The 12218-nt window shown below is 37.9% G+C and overlaps 1 pseudogene; it reads right to left on the reverse strand.

Annotated features, from left to right (window-relative positions):
• Positions 1-403, reverse strand: part of LOC118851324 — a 673-nt pseudogene extending 270 nt beyond the window's left edge.
• Between the last annotated feature and the right edge of the window lie 11815 nt (positions 404-12218).

Here is a 12218-nt window from a genome sequence, read left to right on the forward strand (position 1 = left end):
CCACCCCCAAAGCCAAGCCCGGGGCCTTCAACAAACAGCTTTCTCAACAGGCCCGGACCCTCCCTGGGCTGCCTGCACTTCCAGCAGGAGCAACCTTCTGGACCCCAGCGCCAGTGATGGGCAGGAGTTGTAGGGGGGCGCTGGAGAGGAAGAGGCAGGAAGTAGGGGTAGGGGGGTGGGGGGCGGAGTCTCAGCCACCGGAATCCAAGACTTAGAAAGCCCTCTGGCAGGAAGTTGGCAGAAGTGGGAGAAGCACGTGATTTGCCTTGTTCTTTGAATGATGAAGACCAGAGCTGGGGCTATGGAACAGAGGTGGCGGGTGGGGGGAGGGGATTACGGATGTGGCTGAGGCCCCAGCCAGGCTCCAGGTGAGTACTGAGGACTTTCCCATCCCCCACCCCATCATCGGTCTACATTTTTCTTTGAAGCTTTACAAGGAGCTGCTTTGTCTTTCTTCTGAGTTTGAACCCAGGTCTTCTCTAACACCATAGTAGTGATCTCTGGTCAGGTCCTTTCTCTGTTTTTTACCCATTTTTAAACAGCCTATTTCTTGGCTGTTAACTTTATGTTAGAGTCAGGCTCTTCCTCCCAGGCTGTGGCAGATAATGCTTCAGGCTTCAGGTGTTTTTCTGCTGTGGCATTGGACACTTTGAGGCATTATTTAAAGTTATTTATAGGGGAATTTGGGAGACCTTCCTTATTTCTGCCATCTTCCCACAATTCCTTCCATCTCATGTAGCTACATCTTAACCAGAAGTCCTTCTAGTATTTTGTAAACTTTGAGAACTTTCAAATTTTACCGGAGGGCAAAGCATTAAAAATGTTTTTGTGACTCTGGACCTTGACGGGAGCTTGTAGGTAGGAGAAGTCAGGTAAGCAAGGAGATATTGAGAAGAAAGACTATGTGTTGGTGAATGGGTGGAGGATGGTGGAGATTAGAATCAGAGAAGCATCCTAGCTGTCATTTGTATACCAAACTTTACCATCATTATCCAGTGATTTTAGTGAGCCAGGAGGAGCCAAGGACTTCCCCGAACCAGCCCAGAAGTGCTTTCCAGTAGGTGGAGATCCTTTTACCTGTTAAATGCTTTTTAAAGTCCCTCCCTTTTACCTAATGGAGAATTGGATGTAAGGGAAGCCAGCCAACTTGCTCCTAACTCTCTGGAGCAGCAGAGTGTAACATATTTTAAAATGGCTATTTCTTTTTAAAAAATAGTATTTTATTTTTTCCAATGACATGTAAAGACAATTTTTAACATTAATTTTTTTATTTCCAAATTTTTTCTCTCTTGCCACTCCTCTCTCTAAAATGGTAAACAAATTGATATGAGTTATACATGTGCAATCATGTAAAACATATTTCCATATTAGTCATGTTGTGAAAGAAGATATCAAAAGAAAAAAATAAAAAAATAAAGTGATAATAGTATGCTTCAATCTGCATTCAGACTATGTCAGTTCTTTCTCTCGGAGTGGATAGCATTTTCCATCATGAGTTCTTTGGAATTGTCTTGGATTATTGTATTGCTTAGAAGAGCTAAGCTATTTATAGTGGATCATCACACAATGTTGCTTTTACTGTGTACAATGTTCTTCTGGTTCTTCTCACTTTGTTTTTCATCAGTTCATGCAAGTCTTTCCAGGTTTTTCTAAAATCCACCTGCTCAATATTTCCTATAGCACAATAGTATTCCATTACATTTATATACCACAGCTTGTTCAGCCATTCTCCAACTGATGGACAATCCCTCAATTTCCAATTCTTTGCCACCACACGAGCTGCTATAAGTATTTTTGTACATGTAAGTCCTTTTTTCTTTTTTATGATCTCTTTGAGATACAGACCTAGTAGTGGTATTGCTGAATCAAAGGGCATAGTTTGATTACCCTTTGGGTATAGTTCCAAATTGCTCTTCAGAATGATTGCATCATTTCACAACTCCACCAACAACAATGCATTAATGTCTTAATTTTCCCACATCCTTTCCAACATTTATCATTCTCCTTTTCTGTCATATTAGTCAATCTGAAAGGTGTGAAGTGGTACCTCAGAGTTGTTTTAATTTGCATTTCTCTAATCAATAGTGATTTAGACTATAGTCTAAATTTTGACATATATTAATATATAATTAATGGTACATATAATAAATATATTAGACATATAAACATAGATTTAGACATATAGTCATGTGACTATTATAGCTTTGATTTCTCCTTGTGAAAACTGACTGTTCATATCGTTTGACCATTTATCAATTGAGTAATGACTTGTATTCTTATAAATTTGACTCAGTTCTCTATATATTTGAGAAATGAGGCCTTTATCAGAGACACTTGCTGTGAAAATTGTCTCCCAGCTTTCTGTTTTCTTTTTACTCTTGATTGCATTGCTTTTGTTTGTATAAAACCTTTTAAATTTAACATAATTGAAAATTAACCATTTTACTTCCCATTAATGCTGTCTATCTCTTATTTGGTCAAAGATTCTTCCCTTCTCCATAGATCTGACAGATAAACCATTCCTTACTCTCTTAATTTGCTTATGATTTCACCTTATATGTCTAAATCATATACCCATTTTGACCTTATCTTGGTATGCAGTGTAAGATGTTGATCTATACCTAGTTCCTGCTATACTATTTTCCAGTTTCCCGAACAGTTTTTTGTCAAATAATGAGTTTTTATTTCAGAAGCTGGTGTCTTTGGGTTTATCAAGCACTATGTTACTATGGTCATTTTCTACTGTGTTTTGTGTACCTAATCTGTTCCACTGATCTACCACTCTATTTCTTAGTATGAGATAGTTTTGATGATTGTCACTTTGTAGTATAGTTTGAGATGTGTTATGGCTCGGCCGCCTTTCTTTGCATTTTTTTTCGTTAATTCCCTTGATATTCTTGACCTTTTGTTCTTCCAGATAAATGTTGTTATTATTTTTTCTAGCTATACAAAATAGTTTTTTGGTAGTTGATTGGTATGGCACTGAAGAAGTAAATTCATTTTGGTAGAATTGTCATTTTTATTATATTGTCTCAGCCCACTCCTGAATAATTGATCTTTTTCCAGTTGTTTAAATATGACTTTATTTGTGTGAAAAATATTTTGTAATTGTGGTCATATAGTTCCTGGGTTTGTCTTGGCAGGTGGACTCTCAAGTATTGTCTACAGTTGTCTACATTGTCTACAGTTATTTTAAATGTAATTGCTCTTTCTGTCTCTTGCCGCTGGGCTTTGTTGGTAATATATAGAAATCCTGACAATTTATGTGGGCTTATTTTATATCTTGCAACTTTGCTAAAAGTTGTTAATTATTTCAACTAGTTTTTTTAGTTGATTTCTTAGGATTCTCTAAGTATACTATCATAACATCTACAAAGAGTGATAGTTTCCTCACTGCCTCTTCTAATTCCTTCAGTTTCATTTTCTTCTCTCAATCCTGTAATATCTACAATATTAAATAATTGTGGTTATAATGGGCATCTTTTTTTCACTTCTGATCTTACTGGGAAGGCCTATTACAGATGATGCTTGCTAATGGTTTAAGATAGATAGTACATATCTTTTTAAGGAAAGTCCCATTTATTTCTATACTTTCTAGTGTTTTTAATAGGAATGAGTGCTGCATTTTGTCAGAAGTGTTTTCTGCATCAATTGAGATAATCATATGGTTTCCGTTGGTTTTGTTTTTGATATAGTTAATTATTGTGATAGTTTTCCAAATATTGAACCACCTGTGAATACCTGACATAAATTCCACCTGGTCATAGTGTATGATGCCTTTTAAAAATATTTGTTTTTAATTTTTAATTTACAATACTCAGTTCCACAAGTTTTTGAGTTCCAAATTTTATCCCCCTGCCCCCCCGCTCCAAGACAGCATGTAATCTGATATAGGTTCTATGATATAGGTTCACATTAAACTTATTCATGCAACAGTCAAGTTGTAAAGAAGAATTATAACCAATGGAATGAATCATGAGAGAAGAAACAAAAGCAAAAGAGAAGTAAAAAAAGAGAGCAAATAGTTTGCCTCAATCGGCATTCAGACTCCGTAATTCTTTCTCTGGATGTGGATAGCTTTTTCCATCATGAGTCTTTTTTTTCTTTTTTTTAATTATAAGTTAATTTTTATTTTTAGTTCGCAACAGTCAGTTCCACAAGTTTTTGGGTTCCAAATTTTCTCTTTCTCCCTCTCCTCCCCCCTCCCTCCCAAGACAACATGCAATCCAATGTAGGTTCTACATATACCTTCACATTGAACTTATTTACATAATAGTCCAGTTGTAAAGAAGAATTATAACCAATGGAATGAATCATGAGAGAAGAAACGAAACCAAAAAAGAAGGGGGGAAAAAAGAGAGCAAATAGTTTGCATCAATCTGCGTTCAGACTCCATAATTCTTTCTCTGGATGTGCATAGCTTTTTCCATCGAGTCTTTTGGAGCTGTCTTAGAACCTTGTAATGCTGAGAAGAGCCAAATCTATCAATGTTAGTTATCACAGGTACTGTGTATCTGTAATCATGTATAATGTTTTCCTGGTTCTGCTCCCTTCACTCAGCATCAGATCATGTAAGTCTTTCCAGGTTGTTATGAAGCCCATCTGCAACTCATTTCTTATAGCACAATAGTATTCCATTACATTCATATACACAACTTGTTTAGCCATTCCCCAATTGATGGGCATCCCCTTGATTTCCAATTCTTTGCCACTGCAAAAAGAGCTACTACATTTTTGTACATATGGGTCCTTTTCCCACTTGTATGATCTCTTTGGGATACAGTACTAGAAGTGGTATTGCTGGGTCAAAGGGTATAACACATTTTTATAGCTCTTTGGGCATAGTTCCACATTGCTCTCCAGAATGGCTGGATCAGTTCACAACTCCACCGACAATATAACAGTGTTCCTATTTTCTCACATCTTCTCCAGCATTTATGATTTTCCTGTTTTGTCATATTAGCCAATCTGACAGGAGAGATGTGATACCTAAGAGTTGTTTTGATTTGTATTTCTCTAATCAATAGTTATTTAGAGCATTTTTTCATATGACCATAGATATCTTTAATTTCTTCCTCTGAACACTGCCTGTTCATATCCTTTGGCCATTTCTCAATTGGGGAATGACTTGCATTTTTGTAAATTTGACTTAGTTCCCTGTATATTTTAGAGATGAGGCCTTTATCAGAGACACTAGTTGTAAAGATTTTCTCCCAATTTTCTGCTTCCCTCCTAATCTTTGTTGCATTGGCTTTGTTTGTAAAAAACAAAACAAAACAACAAAAAACTTCAATTTAATGTAATCAAAATTATCTATTTTGCATTTTGTAACGTTCTCTATGTCTTGTTTGGTCATAAATTCTTCCCTTCTCCATAAATATGACAGGTAAACTATTCCTTGCTCCCCCAAATTACTTACAGTATCAACCTTTGTATCTAAATCTTGAACCCATTTTGACTTTATTTAGGTATACGGTATAAGATATTGGTCTATGCCCAGCTTCTGCCATACTATTTTCCAGTTTTCCCAGCAGTTTTTGTGAAATAGTGAGTTCTTATCCCAGAAGCTGGATTCTTTGAGTTTATTAAAGAGTAGATTACTATAGTCATTGACTACAGCATCTTGTGTACCTAACCTATTCATAGGGTATGATCCTTGTGATACGTTGCTGTAATCTTCTTGCTAGTATTTTATTTAAAATTTTTGCTTCAATATTCACTAAGGAAATTAATTTATGGTTTTCTTTCTTGGTTTTAGCTCTTTCTGGTTTAGGTATCAGCACCATATTTATGTCATAAAAGGAACTTGTCAGGATTCTTTCTTCACTTTTTTTCTCAAATAGTTTATATAGAATTGGAATGAATTGTTCTTTAAATGTTTGGTAGAATTCATTTGTGAATCCATCTGGCCCTGAGAATTTTTTCTTAGGGAATTACTTGATAGTTTGTTCAATTTGTTTTTCTAAGATGGGGGTTATTTAAGCATCCTATTTCTTCTGTTAACCTGGGCAATTTATATTTTTGCAAATATTCATCATTTTCACTTAGATTGTCAGATTTATTGGCATATAGTTGGACAAAATATTTTCTAATGATTGCTTTAATTTCTTCTTAATTGGTGAATCACCCTTTAATTTTTGATACTGGAAATTTGGTTTTCTTCTTTCTTTTAAAAAAATCCATATTTACCAATGGTTTATCTATTTTATTGTTTTTTTTTTCATAAAACCAGCTCTTAGTTTTATTCACTCAATAGTTTTCTTAATTTCAATTTTATTGCTGTCAACTTTGGGTTTTAGGATTTCCAATTTGGTGCTTTATTCAGAGTTTTTAATTTGTTCTTTCTCTAGTTTTTTCAGTTGCCCAATTCATTGATCTGCTGTTTCTCTATTTTATTGATGTAAGAATTTTGAGAAATAAATTTTCCCCTAACTACTGCTTTGGCTGCATCTCACAAATTTTGGAATGTTGTCTCATTGTTGTCATTCTCTTTAATGAAGTTATTGATGATTTCCATGATTTCTTCTTTGACTCACTTATTCTTTAGGATTAGATTATTTCGTTTCCAATGAATTTTTAATCCATCTTTCCTCTGCCATTTATTGAATGTAATTTTCATTGCATTACGATCTGAAAAAAGATGCATTTAATATTTCTGATTTTGTACGTTTGATTTTGAGGTTTTTATGCCCTAATACATTTAGTCATTTTTTGTAGGTGCGATGTAATACCACTGAGAAAAAGCTGTATTCTTTGCTATCCCCGTTCAATTTTCTCCAGAGGTCTGTGATATATAAGTTTTCTAAAATTCTGTTCACCTCTTTAACTTTTTTTGTTTATTTTGTGTTTAGATTTATCTAGGTCTGGGAGAGGAAAGCTGAGACCCACTATTAGCATAGTTTTGCTGTCTGTTTCCTCCTGTAACTCACTTAAATTCTCCTTTAAGAATTTGGTTGCTAGGGGACAGAGCCAAGATGGCAGCATGAAAATTCGCTTGAGTTCTTCCCCAGATCCCTCCAAACACCTGTAAAAATGACTCTAAACAAATTCTAGAGCTATAGAACCCATGAAATGACAGAGTGAAACAAATCTCCTGCCCAAGACAGCCTGGATGGTCCCTGGGAATGGTCTATTGCACCGTGCTGAGAGCAGAGCACAGCTCAGCATGGGCTGTGCTGGAAGAGACCAGGTTGGAGTGGATCTCACAGACCAGGCCTCAGGGCACTGAATCTTGGGCAGCTGTGGCAGTTTCCAGACTTCTCAACCCACAAACACCAAAGACAACTGAGCAGGTCAGTGGGAAAACTGTTGGACCTGGGTGAGAGAAGTGTGTGGTCTGTCTCCAGCCCAGGGGTGGTGGAGGAGGCTGTGGCAGCTGTGGTGGCAGCAGCAGCAGTGGGGGCTGCTTCAGCAGCTCCAGGACCACAGACATTGGGGGGGGGGGAATCAAGCAGCTGATCAGAGCAGGAGTGCAGGGGTCTCTTTGCTGGTGCTGAGGCAGTGTTCTTTTGCTTTACCCTGCTTGGCTCTGGGTCACAGTCCCGGTTGGTGGTCCTTGGGGGAGGAGGGGTGCTGGTGTGGCAGAGCTTGTGGTGTGTGTGGAGAGGGAGTCCTCCTGGTAGTTAGATGACAGAAAGGAGTGCTTGAGATCACTCACAGACCAGAGCAAAGTCCAGGAGAGGAGTATCATACCACCTTAGAATAGAAGAAGCTCTGAAAACAGCAGTGCAAAACCCCTGAAGCTTGGGACAGAGCACTCTCCACTCTGAAAGCAGTCATACTCTGACAAAGAGCTCAGAAATCAAGTAATTGGCTGGGAAAATGAGCAGGCAGTGTAAAAGGACTCAGACTATAGAATCTTTCTTTGATGACAAGATCAAAACATACAGCCAGAAGAAGTCAACAGAGTCAAAGATCATATATCAAAAGGCTCCAAGAAAAATATGAATTGGTCTCAGGGCATGGAAGAGCTTGAAAAAAGATTTGGAAAAATCAAGTAAGAAAAGTAGAGCAAAAATTGGGAAAAGAAATGAGAGTGATCCAAGAAAATCATGAAAAGCAAGTCAACAACTTGCTAAAGGAGACCCAAAAAATGCTGAAGAAAGTGACACCTTAAAAATGGACTAATCCAAATGGCAAAAGAGCTCCAAAAAGCCAATGAGGAGAAGAATGCCTTAAAAGGCAGAATTAGCCAAATGGAAAAGGAGGTCCAAAAGACCACTGAAGAAAATACTGCCTTAAAAATTAGAATGGAGGGGGGTGGAACCAAGATGGTGCTGTGAAAGGAAGAAACTATGGGAGCTCTCTCACAAATTCTGTCAGATAAGTCTAAAAAAGTGAATCTGAGCAGATTTGAGGGTTAGAAGCCACAAGTAGACTGAGAGGAGTATGAGCACTGGACATGCACAAGGGCACCAGACCAAAATAACAAGGAACAGCAGAGGAATCCAGCCAGTGCACCAGTCTGGGAGAGTGCTGGGAGAGTGAAATGCTGGAGCAGGAACAAGCCCAGGGTGGAAGTACTGGCTATGGCCGTCATTGAGCCTCAGGCTTCTCAGCCCAGGATGGGAGTCTGTTGGAGTGCAGAACCTGTGGTTGCAGAAGCAGCTAGCCCGGAGACCTTCAACCCACAGTCTAAAGGTTTGAAACTCGCCTTCTTGAACTTCTGGGAGCCATGATGGCCAGGTAAAATGGCTCTCATACCTCCCTTGAATAAACCCAGAGAATACTACATCAGGAGAAACAGAGGAGCCAGAAGAGGGGCTTCAGTAGTGAGAGAAGTTGGGGAAAGAGCCGTACTTGTGGTGACAGAAGGAGACTAGTGCAGGAAGAGAGGTGTCCCAGCCACCCTCACCTCAGCAGAACAATGAGAGTAACTGGGCCCCGGGGGGGGGGGTGGAGCTAACAAATGTCATCACCAGGACCCCAGACATGGCTTTGAACAGCCAGAGGAAGTGGCAGACACCAACACAGACAACAGCTGAGACCACCCCTGCTGTAGAGCAGTCCTAGGGGGAAGAGGAGACTCCCAGCAGCCAGACCACCCCTCCCCCACACCTCACAAAACCAGAGGCCATAGAACATAAAGCTAGATCTCAACACAAGAAACTTGGGACAGAGCCCCCTGAGCCTCAGAAACAGGGATCCACTTTAGAAGCCAAGAAGAAAAGAAAAACCACCATGAAAAAACATGCTAAAAAGCCAAAGACCATTGATTCTTATGGAGACAGGGAAGATCAAAATACCAATTCAGAAGAGGACAGCATGGACACCATACCCACATCTTAAACCTTAAAAGGGAAAATAAACTGGCCTGCAGATTAAAAAGCACTCCTGGAAGAACTCAAGGAGGACTTTAAAAAACAAATTAGGGAGGTAAAAGAAAAAATGGAAAAAAAAATTCACTGTGGAAAACAAGTCTTTAAAAAGCAAAATCAGTGAAATGCTTAAGGAGACTCAGAATGAAAATGGAGAAAATATCTCATTGAAAAGTGAAATCAACCAAATGGAAAAGGAGATAGAGAAGCTAAAGAAAGAAAACAATACATTAAAAATTAGAATTAGGCAAGTAGAAGCTAATGACTCTATGAGATATCAAGAATCACTCAAACAAAATCTAAAGAATGAAAAAATAGAAGAAAATGTGAAATATCTGATTGGAAAAACAACTGACCTGGAAACTAGATCCAGGAGAGACAATTTAAGAAGTATTGGTCTACCTGAAAGCTATGATGAAAAAACAAAAAGAGCTGGGACAGTATCTTCCATGAAATCCTTAAGGAAAATTGCCCAGAGGTCCTAGAACCAGAGGGTAAAATTGTCATTGAAAGAATCCACCGATCACCCCCTGAAAGAGATCCCAAATTGAAAACTCCAAGAAATATTACAGCCAAATTCCAGAACTACCAGGTCAAGAAGAAAATATTGCAAGAAACTAGAAAGAAACAATTCAAATATCATGGAACTAGAGTCAGGATCACACAGGATCTTTCAGCTTCTACATTAAATGACAAGAGAAATTGGAATATGATATTCCAAAAGGCAAAGGAGCTTGGACTACAACCAAGGATCAACTACCCAGCAAAATTGAGCATAATTTTCCAGGCAAGGAGATGGACATTCAATGAAATAAGGGAACTCTAGACCTTCCTGATGAAAAGGCCAGAGCTCAATGGAAAATTTGATCTCCAGTGTCTTTGTTAATCCATTTCTGAAAAAGAAACTGAGACTGTTTTTCATCATTATGACCTTGGGTTGTCTCCAGTGTGCTCTGGTGACTCATCGATTTTCCAGTTTGTCAATAAACTTTTAATCTTTCCTACCTTGTGGAGCATGCCCTCTACTGGTAGGGATCCTCCTCTACATTCATTAAATATAAACTCATTAACTATAATTAACTATAACTATAATGAATATATATCAGCCATCTCCATAAGCTGGTATTACTCTCTATAAAGTAGAAAGTCGCTCTCAAAAAGCTTTCATCAAAGGTAGGGGTTCTCAACATTTTCTTACCTCCTGGTATCCCTTGGCTTTCAGTAAACCTTGTAGCCTTATTCAGTATGGAAAAAAATTCTAGAGTTTACCATGCATATATACATAAAAATAAAATTTATTAATTTTTCGTAAAGAAAACTTTATTCACTATATAACATTTTTCAGTATCCTAAAGTAATTTTCTCTAATCTACAATCTCTTTTTTCAAAAACACTATTATTTTTAGGATATTTCAAAAGAGTATTTTGTTTGTTTACCAAATATTCTCCATGCCCTTTGAGGAATTTCTTGTATTCCTAGTAATATGTATATCCCAGGTTTGGAACCCCCATTATAGGGACTCACATTCTTACCACATATTTATATTACCTTCTTCATAGACAAATAAATGGTAGAAAGGTTCAAATATTCAATCAAGATTCAACAAACATGTATTAAGCTCTTGCTGTGTATAGAACACTGAGCTAGGTGCTTGGGGAAACACCAAGTTTAGATAAGATATAGTCTCTGTCCTCATGGAACTTATAGTAGGTGAATAAGAAGGAAAGGAATATGATGTAGTGGAAAGAAGAGTAGATTTGGCATCGAAGATCTTAGTGCAAATTATGACTCTGCTATTTATAAAAAAAATGGCTTCACTTCCTCTCCTCTCATTCATTTCTTAACCTGCCCCTGGAAATCTGGCTTCTGACCTTGTCAAACAATTTAAATTGGTTTTTCCAAAACTGCCAGTCTCTCAGTTTGCAAATCCAGTGGCTTTTTCTTTGCCTTCACCTTTCCTGACCCCTCTGTAGCATTTGATACTTGGCTCTTTTCTTTGCCTGGATTCTCTCTTTCTTGGTTTTCATGATACTGATCTCTCACTGTTCTACTCCTATCTGACTAGACATTCCTTCTCAATCTCCTTTGCAAAGTCATTCTTCTTTGTTGTTATTAGAGTATGCCAGAAGAGTATATAAACATAGAGATAGGATGGAAGAAATGGACATCTCACTATGTTATCTGATCTGGACAGAAGAGGGTTGAACACATACACAAAAGTTTGCTGTAGAAATGTTGTTGTTTAAGTAATTTTAGTCATGTCCAACTGTTTGTGACCCCATTTGGAAAAGATACTGGAATGGTTTGCCATTTCCTTCTACAGCTCATTTTGCGGATGAAAAAACTGAGGCAAACAGGGTTAAATAACTTGCCCAAGGTCACACAGCCAGTAAGTATCTGAGGGCAGATTTGAACCCTGGCCTTTCTGACTCCAGGCCTGGCAGTCTCTTCATTGTGCCACCTAGCTGCTGTAGAAATGCATTAAAGTAATTAGGGAGAGAGGTGATAATAGAGAAAAGAGAATACATAATTTATAAGCAAAACAAATTTCAATGATTGGTGATGCTGATCATAAAGGTTGAATTGATTTTGTTTTAAAAATTTACTATTTATTTTTAACATTCTTTTCTTTTTAAAGGTTGAGTTCCTGTTTCAACAATCTGGCTAGCAGCTTCTGTGGGGGTGTAAGATCCACCCACAGTGAGCACCCAGAAAGCTGCCAGCACGCTGGGAGAGCACAGGTTCTTTTGATCTACTTAACCAAGGAAAGCAAGGTGAAGAGGTTGACAAGTTTACTTTAATCCAGCATACAGACAACATTCAGTTAGTTCAGGGGAAAAAGCCAGCACTCTGAACTTCAGAACAAATATAAACAAATTACAAGCATCAAGAGACAGACC

This window comes from Trichosurus vulpecula, chromosome 5 (genome assembly GCF_011100635.1).
Source record: "Trichosurus vulpecula isolate mTriVul1 chromosome 5, mTriVul1.pri, whole genome shotgun sequence".
In the NCBI taxonomy this organism is placed as follows: Eukaryota; Metazoa; Chordata; class Mammalia; order Diprotodontia; family Phalangeridae; genus Trichosurus; species Trichosurus vulpecula.